Source organism: Mesocricetus auratus, unplaced genomic scaffold, assembly GCF_017639785.1.
Source record: "Mesocricetus auratus isolate SY011 unplaced genomic scaffold, BCM_Maur_2.0 Super-Scaffold_100676, whole genome shotgun sequence".
Lineage (NCBI taxonomy): Eukaryota > Metazoa > Chordata > Mammalia > Rodentia > Cricetidae > Mesocricetus > Mesocricetus auratus.
In genome coordinates this window covers 52,655,220-52,665,739 of record NW_024429266.1, presented here as the reverse complement: position 1 = coordinate 52,665,739, position 10,520 = coordinate 52,655,220, and the positions used below count along the sequence as shown (strand labels likewise).

General features: G+C 44.6%; 1 pseudogene; it reads right to left on the bottom strand.

The window, feature by feature from the left end:
* Window positions 1-4,791: 4,791 nt before the first annotated feature.
* LOC101828715 overlaps window positions 4,792-10,520 on the bottom strand; it is a 28,556-nt pseudogene continuing 22,827 nt past the window's right edge.

Sequence of the window (10,520 nt, the reverse complement as noted above, 5' to 3'; positions counted from 1 at the left end):
CAAAAAAAGAAAAAAAGAGAGAAATGTTTTAGCCAGGCAGTGGTGGCGCACGCCTTTAATCCCAGCACTCGGGAGGCAGAGGCAGGCGGATCTCTGTAAGTTCAAGACCAGCCTGGTCTACAAGAGCTAGTTCCAAGACAGCCTCCAAAGCCACAGAGAAACCCTGTCTCAAAAAAACAACAACAACAAAAACACAGGATATTACAGGGGCTGGAGAGAGGCTCAATGGTTAACAGTACTGGCTGTTCTTCTGGGGTTATTCTCAGCACCTAGATGGCAGCTCAAAGCCATCTGTAACTCCGGCTCCAGGGGATCTGACACCTTGAAAAACCAAAAGCCCATAGCTTATTTTATCTCTGAAATCACAAAACTAAAAAGACTTTCAGAGTCAGGGATGGGGCACAGACTGTAAACCCAGCATGCAGGAGGCTGAGGCAGGAAAATCGGGAGTTGAATGAACTTGTCAGTCAATCAGACCCTGCAACATACTCTCACTTTTCGTCAAAGAGGTAGGTTCACTTGTTGCTCGCTTGCTAAGCTCAGGATCAAGCCCATAGGTTTGTGCATACCAGGCAAGTGCCTTCCTGCAAGCTACGCCCTCAGCTACACCCGCTGTGCCCTCGGCTCTATCTCTACTTCCAGGTTTAGCTAGTAAATATTTAGCATCTCGCTGCATTACTCAGGAAGGCATGACCTATCTGACCTGTATTTACACAATAATTAAGAGGAGAGAATGTGACTACAGATAAATAACAAATTTACAACTATGAGAGTTCAGTGACTACCTCTGATGGTTAATATTGACTGTCAGCTTGACATTTAGAACCACCCATGAGACAAGTCTCTAGAGGGCAATGCCTGTGAGGGATTATATTGACTGATTTATTGATTGATTGATTGATTGATTTTGGTGAGAAATTCAAAATGAGAAATGCCACCCTAAATTTGGACCAAAGCCTCTTCCAGCTACCAAAGAAAAGTGTCTGCTTTTAAAATTTCTCTTTTTCTTTTTACCTCCTTGAGGTCACCTCTTGCTGGTGAGTGCTTCCCATTCTGTGGTTGTGGTTGCCACCACTGCTGTCATCCTTCTCTGATACCCAGTTTCTCCAGCCTTTGGGTGTAGACTGAAGGCCAGAAGCTCACCGGGAACCCTCCAAGGTCTTCAACCTGGGCAGCTACTCATTCACTGAGCCTTTTCCTTGGCATGGCTGCAGTATGGCCCATCTCTTGGGATCCTGGGAGGAGGACATGGACATCGGGTGGTGTATCTAACTCAATGACTGATAAATGCCCTTTATTACTTCTCAAAAGATCTCTTCTCTTTCCAAATGGCCCCCTGCATTTGCTCTGGCATCTCATGAGACATCTGTCGCAGTCCTAACAAAACAACAAACCAAATAAACAAAGGGCTGCAGCTAAAGCCCAGCAGCAGGCTGTGTGCTTAGCTTGTTCAAGGTCTTGGGTTTAACCACTAGTGTCATAAAAATAAAGTGAATTCTACAGCACGGTCGTGTGCACCTTTGTTGCCAGTAGAGGCATGCGGATGTCTATGAATCTGAGACTGACCTGATCTATATAGTGAGTTCCAGACTAGCCAAGGCTACATAATGAGAGCCTCCCTCAGAAACACAAGAAAAAGAAATGTTGAAAAAGGAGGCTGGAGCCAGGCGGTGGTGGTGCATGCCTTTGATCCCAGCACTCAGGAGGCAGAGGCAGGTGGATCTCTGTGAGTTTGAGACCAGCCTGGTCTACAAGAGCTAGATCCAGGACAGCCTCCCAAGCCACAGAGAAACCCTGTCTTGAAAATTTTTTTCAGTGTTTTTTTTTTAATATTCTTTATTTTTTGGCATATTTACTTTTATAGCCCTGGCTGGTCATGAGTTGAAGAACTCTTCTGCTTCAGCCTCTGGAGTGAGAGGATTATAAATGAATATGTCACAACCTCCTCCATGTCTAACTTTTGAGTCCCTACTGTTTGGTACCTGACTAGAGTTACGATAAGAACAGTTTCATTAGCCCGGTGGTGGTGGCATACGCCTTTAATCCCAGAACTCGGGAGGCAGAGGCAGGTGGATCTCTGTGAGTTTGAGACCAGCCTGGTCTACAAGAGCTAGTTCCAGGACAGCCTCCAAAGCCACAGAGAAACCCTGCCTGGGAAAAAACAAAACGAAAACAAACAAGCAAAGAACAGTTTCGTTGACCCTTCAGGAACGCCCAGGTTAGGTAGTTAGTGAGCCTTACCCCACATTCACCCTTCACAACTCTTAAAGGATGAAGAAACTGGAGGCTTGTGAAGTAATTTGCTCAATTGGTTTATGGCCCCTGTCTAGTTGAGAGTTGAGGCACTTGTCACTGCTCTTCACAGGCTCTCAATGGGGCCTGGGCCAGATCTGGCTTCAGGGTTTGTCAAGTAGGTCAAGCGTGGTGTGTCAGCCCCTGTGGTAAATTGCCCAGCCAGCCTGGTTCCCAGTATGTTTTTCTCCTTTCATAGTTTGTCAGAGGGTTATTGACATTCTTCTAGAGCTACCTCGTAGTCTGTAAAGGACAAAATCCTGTAGTCGGGCATGACATCAAGAAGGGCAGAGTGTCCTTAGAGAGATGACAGGGAGCCTGCCTTCTGCGTACCCAGCTGAAGGTACACAGTGGCCATGCCCTTTTTCCTCCAACTGTGAGGCTGGATGGTCTTCAGAGTCACATCTGTCATCTGCCCTCTCGTTGCTTCTGAGTCATCCGTGAGCAGATTTTGAGGACGAGTGGGGGGGGCCACAAGATGGGGACATTAACAAAAGTGACAAAACATAAACCAGTTTTATCTCTAAACAAGATGCCTTCAGTCACTGAGGGCTGAAACACGGGAGGATGGTCCAGTTCTTCAGCTGGGGTGAGTGAGGAGGAGTGAGGAGCAGGGCTGAAGCTCAGGCGCTGAGCCCACACTTAGCATGGGTGAGGTCCTGGGTTCGAGCCAAGTTCTGCACCATCACCACCAACCCAAGGAAAACGGGCTTTGGCTCAGGATGCCTATGCTTTCCAATTGCAATTAGGGAAATGATCATGGGCAATCCCTTTTGGTGGGGGAAAATCATGGTTTGGTGACAGAATAATTCCATATTCTCTCAGACCCTGTTTTGTATGTCTTCATTTTGATACAGTGGGACTTGAAACTCTTAGATAGAGGTTGCCTAAACCTGGGCTGGAGGGATGGGAACATTTGGAGAATTTTCCCTTTTTTTGTTTTGTTTTGTTTTGTTTTGTTTTGTTTTTTTCAAGACAGGGTTTCTCTATGGGCTTTGAAGGCTGTCCTGGAACTAGCTCTTGTAGACCAGGCATGCGCAAAACACCACCAGGCTCCTTTTTCTTTATTTAATTCATTACAAGAAAAAAAACCCCACACTTTCATGTGGGTTTTTCTTATTCCTTCTCCTCTTCTACATAGTCCCTGCTGGCCTGGAACTTGCTATGTATATCAGGCTGGCCCAGAACACACAGATATCCTCTGTTTCTGCCTCCTGAGTACTAGGATTAGATATTTGCGCCACCATGCCTGGTTTATGTTCTTTCTCAAGTCCAGCCTTGGTAGGGACTTCTCATAGATCGGCTAGGCCTATCTGTAGCTCATCATTGTCAGAGGCTTAGGCAGCTGTTGGTGAATCCCTTTAGTTTCAAACTTCCAAAGGAAAAGACATCCCTGTCAGCTCTATGTAGGGAGTTTCAGGTCAGCCAGAGCTACACAGTGAGACCCTGTCTCAAGAAGGGCAGCAACAAACAACAACCTGAAATACAAGTTCTATGACCCTGCCATTACACTCATTTTAAAAATGAAGAACTGGCCAGGCATTGGTGGTGCACGCCTTTAATCCCAGCACTCAGGAGGCAGAGGCAGGCAGATCTCTGAGTCTGAGGCCAGCCTGGTTTACAGATGGAGTTCCAGGACTGGCTCCATAGCCACTGAGAAACCCTGTCTTGACAAACAAACAAACAAGTAAACAAACAAAAAACAGATGAATTGAGGCTCAGCTGGGTGTGGTGACATATGCCTATAGTCCTAGGGCTTGAGCCTGTGTGGGGTATGGGTGGAGAGTGGAGGCAGGAGGATTGTGGGTGTGTGAACCTGGGCTACAAACAAACCACAGAAAAACAAAGATAGTCAGGTGCCTCACGTTTTTAATCTTAGCACCTCAGGCACTTCCCTGTGAGATCAGTGCCAGTGGAGTCTACATAGACAGTTCTAGGGCCAGCCTGGGCTACGTAGTGAGACCTGTCTCAAACACAAACAGATAAAGCAAAAATTGAGGTGGAAAGATCACGTAACTGTCACAAGGTTGAGGGGTGGTTGAAACAGCGAGTTTCTTATTGTCTTCACACATGCCTATTACATTCTAATGTCTCCGTTGGGAAGCATGGCCTTGGGGAAGACCCTGCTATAGTAAGTTTTGCCTTGACAACCTTAGTAAAGAATGTTCTAGAATGTGAATATGTTAGACAGTTTTAAAACTAGAAACCTAAGAAATACTTAAGTCCTTTTCTCTGGCAGGCTTGGTGCTAGAGAAGCAGCACTGTGTGGGGCTGCGAGAGCTTCTCTGATAATAAAATAACCTTGGGGGCAGCGAGGATGACTTTTGATGGGATACGTCACTGTTTTCCCAGAATACCTTTCAACATACAAGGCTTGATAGCTATTCATTTACTTATTTTGCATTCTAGGAAGGTTCACTTAGGAAAGACCAACCTTAATTTTCTTTCCTTTTTTTTTCTGTTTTCGAAACCAGAACATTTTATTTTATGAATGACTGAAATCCTCAAGATGAACTGGATGCTGCAACAGCTGCCCTCTTGGGTTTGGGTGTTGTCCCTTCACGGACTCCATGTTTGACTCTTCCCGATAGACAATTTTTCGGTGCCTCATCCTCCCAGTCCTGGTAGTGTTTCACCTCTTAGCCTTGGCACTCCAATTATACTTTCTCTTGCGCTTGGCAGGGTAGTCACATTTACCACAGGTGGATTTCTGGAGATGGTAGGCCTTAGAGCCACAGCGGCGGCTCACCGTGTGCGTCTTATTGTGACATTTCCCAAAGGATGACATTCCTTTTGTTATCTTGCTTCTGTCGCAGAGGCCAAACAGCAACCAACCTTAATTTTCAAATGAGCTGACACTAAAATAAAGCTATTCTGGGGACCGTAGGAGCTGTTCAGAAAGTTCTGCTCTGATAAAGGGGACACAGACATCCTCTGCTTTATTCTAAAGACTGGCTTTAAAAAACAAAAATGAAGGCATAAACCAGGCAGTGGTGGTGCACGCCTTTAATCCCAGCAATCAGGGGGCAGAGGCAGGCGGATCTCTGTGAGTTTGAGGGAGGCTAGCCTGGTCTACAGATCGACTTCCAGGACAGCCTCCAAAACAATTTAGAGAAACCCTGTCTCGAAAAACCAAAATAAATAATAAACAAACAAACAAGCAAACAAACAAACAGACTGAAATCTTTGTATACACTGTCTCCTGAATGTCGAAAATTCATGTTCCCTTCCTAGGAGAAAAATCTCTGCAGGTTGATATCCACCTTCCGATGACCCGTCTTTGGTGCTCGCAACTTTGGATATCTCTTCTTTTTCTTGCTCGTTTTGTTGCTGCTGTTTGTTTGTGTTGTTTTGAGACAAGGTGTGTTACTCAGGCTGCCCTGGAACTCACCATGTAGACCTCAAACTCTTCTGACTCTTGTCTTCTGAGTGTTGGGATTAAAGGTGTGTGCCACCAAGCCTTGGCACCTCATCATTTTCTAGCACCCCCCCATGTCCCCTTTCTGCTCTCCTTCTCCTCCCCTCCTTTGCTTCTTCTTTCTGAGATAAGATCTCCCTATGTAGACCAAGTTGGCTTAGAAATCTTACCTAACCTTTTCTGTTCTGTATTAGCTCAACAAAGTAGATACCTAACTAATACCTGAGGTTGGATCCATAACCCTGAAGACATTGAGCCATATTTGAAATATTCGGCTGGGCGGTGGTGGCGCACGTCTTTCATCCCAGAACTCGGGAGGCAGATGCAGGCGGATCTCTGTGAGTTCCAGGCCTGGCTGATCTACTAAGTGAGTTCCAGGACTGTTTCACAGAGAAACCTTGTCTGGAACCTCCCCTCAAAAAAAGAAAAAGTGACAGGTTTAAAAAAAAGGATTTATCTGGATGTGATGGTGCATGTTTTTAATCCTAGCAGACCTCTGAGTTTGAGGTCAACCTAGTCTACACAGCAAGTTTCAGGCCAGCCAGGGTTACATAGTGCGACCCCATCTCAAACAAAGAAGCAGCCAACAAGAAAACAATGACAGATATAGGCTGGTGTTACAGCTCCGGTGGAACACTTGCCCAGCACAAGCAAGGTCCTGGATTCCACCCCAGCACTGGAAAGAAAGGAGGAAAGAAGGATCACGTGGTGTTGGGGACACTGGGAATGTGCTTGTTTTCCCCTTGGAGCCTACCCATCCTTGGGGTCATTGTTTACACAGACATTCTGAGTCATCAGCAACTCAGACTGGGGTCTGGGGGGTGGGGAATGGATCTGGTATGTACTAGAATTTTGCTCTGAGGGAAGCTGGTCCCCGAAGTTGAGTAAGTAAAGCTTTTGCATCAGCTTCCTGATGTAGTCTGGAGTAAAGTTTGAAGGCTAATGCCACATGATAGCCGGCAGCCACACTTTAAAAAAAAAATCAATCAGACACATTGTTGCCCCATGGGGTTTGATGGACATGTTGTAATGAGGTCCTGAACCATCCACTACCTCTTTATGTACCTTCTGTCTAAAGACTCGTTGCTGGTGTGACCTATATTCATGGAACCACAAACAAAGGGGTTAACCATTAACCTTCAAGCCACCTCCAGATGAAGTCTTTTCTAAGGGGAGAGTTATATAGGCTTCCACTGGTTGCTAAGAGGAAACAAGAAAAGGATTTGGGTTGAAGGAGGTTTTTAAGGAATTGGAGATGATGAGAAGGATGAAGACGGCCTCAAGGTCGTCGTCTGCCACATCTCTGTAGCCCACGTTCCAGCACCCCACCACCCCAACAGAACTGACTGAGAATAGAGTTAAACTGTGGCCATAGTATGCCTACTGGGTAACAGCCTCCAAACTATCTGAAGAAGAGTGTCTCCTAAGGTGCCAGTTAATATTAGGTGTCTATTTTCTAGGCCTTGAGAAAGCTTCAGGCCACAAAGGGCATATTATTTCTTTAACCAACTAAGGACACTTGGACCTTACTCCCCACCCCCAACTTAAATTTTTTTTTGGTGAGTTTCCTATTTTTTTAAAAAAGTGCATTTACTGGGACTGGAGAGATGGCTCAGAGGTTAAGAGCACTGGCTGTTCTTCCAGAGGTCCTGAGTTCGATTCCCAGCAACCACATGGTGGCTCACAACCATCTGTAATGAGGTCTGGTGCCCTCTTCTGACCTGCAGGAATACATGCAGACAGAACACTGTGTACATAATAAATAAATCTTTTCAAAAAAGTGCATTTATTTTAGTTTTTATGTGTGTGTGTGTGTGTGTGTGTGTGTGTGTGTGTGTCTGTATGCATGTATGTGTGCCATCTGAGTGCAGGAGACTTGGAGGCCAGTAGAGGGTGTCAGATCCCTTGGAGCTGGAGATACAGGCCATTGTGAGCTGCCCATTGTGGGTGCTGGGATCTAAACTCCAATCTTCTGAAAGAGCAGCTGGTGATCTTAACAACTGAGCTATCTCTCCAGTCCTGAATTTCCTTTCTTTTTTCCCTCATTTTTCGAGACAGGATTTCTCTGTATTGTTTTGGAGCCTGTCCTGAAACTCACTCTGTAGACCAGGCTGGCCTCAAGCACACTGAGATCCGTCTGCCTTTGCCTCCAAGTTCTGGGATTAAAGGAGTGCGTCACCGCTGCCTATTTTTTAATTTTACTGTTTTGATTTTTAAATCTCCATCTAGAGCTGAATCTTTCTGAGCTGGAGGTATAGGTGGTTGTGAGTCACCTGGCCTGAGTCGTAGAACTGAACTGAGAGCCTTTGCAAAGGGCATCAAGTGGTATTCCCTTCTGGGCCATCTTTCCAGCCTATCTATCATCTATCTATCTATCTATCATCTATCTATCTATCTATCTATCTATCTATCTATCTATCTATCTATCCATCTATCCATCTATCTATCTATCCATCTATATCTGCCTGCCTATCTATCTATCCATCTATCCATCTATATCTGCCTATCTATCTATCTATCTATCTATCTACCTATCTATCCATATTTGTCTATCTATCTATCTATCTATCTATCTATCTATCATCGTCTATCTATAGCTTTCTACCATCTTTTTTTTTTTTTTTGAGGTACGTGCTGTGATTATAGACATGTACCGCAACACCTGGCTTCCTTTTCCGTGTGACAAATCAGGTAGGAGTCTGGAGGTGGCTAAGGTTTCTGGGAAGCCGCACAATTCAGATAATGTTTGAGTGGTAATTAATTTTATTGTTGTTTGACAGCTGTAACAACAAAGGGTTTATTATCATTTGCAGATGAAATAAAGGCACCGTCCTTCACCTGAAAGGCTTTAAAAAACATTTTTGGACTGTATCATAACACCAGTCTGCCTATTTTATACACCCATTTGAGTGTTAATTAATATAAAAATATTTATGTAAACCAAACCAAGAACAAACAGTCCTGTTGGAATAGTGAAATTGTCATTAAGTCTCCTGTAATGCACCTGGGGCTCTAATCCCCATATGCTTCTTTGAGTCGCTTGAACTCAAGGCATGGTGCAATTTTTTTTCTTTAATGTTAGGAAACGCTTTATTCCACCCTTCCTGTAGATTAATTATTTTTCAGAACCGATCTATCGCTTGTTTCACCTGCTGGCCCCAATTTTCAGGTCAGGAATTAGAAGCGAAGCTGAGTTTGGGCAATAGGCTTGCCACCATCCAGGCGTCAGCAAAAGTGAGCTTTCCTCTTGGAGGCCCATCCTGACTTCCACTCACTCACGAGGCAGCTCCTGGGTAATTGCTTTTAGAGTAAAAAGCACTGAGTCACAAAAATACAAACCTATTTCAGTTCAGCTATTTAACTGGCTTTGTCTTTGTTGGGAGAAACTTATTTGCCCCTCATTGAGCAGTTTATCATAGAATGTGCCAATCTGTTGTCATTTCCTATTATTCTCTGTTATCCTCTACTTAAAGCTAAATTCCCTAGGAAAGATGATGCTCTTTGTAAATCTCTCAAGAAAAGGGTCCATGACCAGTAGTTCTTTGCAGTGGTTGTACACATGGGCTTTGGGAAACCTTAACTTCAAAGTTTTGGAATATTTCTTGCAAGTATTAGTCTATAAATCGCTCAAACAGTTTCTTATCTGGTTAGGAATAGAGTAACAAAAAAAAATAACTGAAGTCAAGAGGTAAGGAAAAGTCTATTGCTCCTCCTCCATTTTTCCTCACCCACCCCTAAAGCCTGATTTAGGAGTTGAAAAGTCAAGGGCACAGAATACCAGCCCATTTGTTTTGAGTGTATAGCTAACGCTACAATGGCAGATTTTTCTATGCATCAGCTGGCGATGGTGTCCTGCACCAAAGTACTTCATACCATTAATTTTGAAAACTGTGAGTGTGGACATTTCTTATTACTGTCATATCCCACATATACTTCAAGAGTGTTACCTTATTGATATTTATGACCACAATATCCCTGTGAGGTGAGTGCCACACCACCCTATTTTACACTGTGATAAAATTAAAGCCCAGAGGTGCTTGCTAACTTGGTTCAGACAACACAGATGGTGAATGGTGAGGCTACCAAGAAGACAGGTGATGCCAAGGCTAGCAAGCCAGTAAGCAGCACTCCTCTATGGTCTCTGCATCAGCTCCTGCTTCCTGTTCCTGCCCTTCTTGAGTCGCAACTTCCTTTGGTGATGAACTGTGATGTGGAAACTTAAGCAAAACCCTTTCCTCCCCAGGTTGCTTTGGTCATGTATCTCACCACAGTGATGGAACCCTAAGCAAGACAACATGCTAGGAAACACTGTTCGGGTCTGGCACTAAGAGCAATGGATGTTCTTGTAGAGAACCTGGGTTCTAAGAGCAATGGATGTTCTTGTAGAGAACCTGGGTTCTAAGAGCAGTGGATGTCCTTGTAGAGAACCTGGGTTCTAAGAGCAGTGGATGTTCTTGTAGAGAACCTGGGTTCTAAGAGCAGTGGATGTTCTTGTAGAGAACCTGGGTTCTTCTCCTAGCGCCCACATGACAGCTACAGACTGTAACTTCCGTTCCAGGGGATCTGATGTCTTCTTGACTCCGAGGGTGCCTAAACACACGTGGCACACATAAACTATGTGACTATACATACAAACAAGAACAAATAATAAATACATTTTAGTGCACTGTGAGATGAAAGCATATCAAGCAGAGATAAGAGATGCTGATGCTTCAGTTGGGTGGTGACTCATGCTCTCAATTACAGCACTTGGAGGCAGAAGCTGGTGGATCTCTTGAAAAACTGTGAGCCACATAGTTGGTAAGAGAAA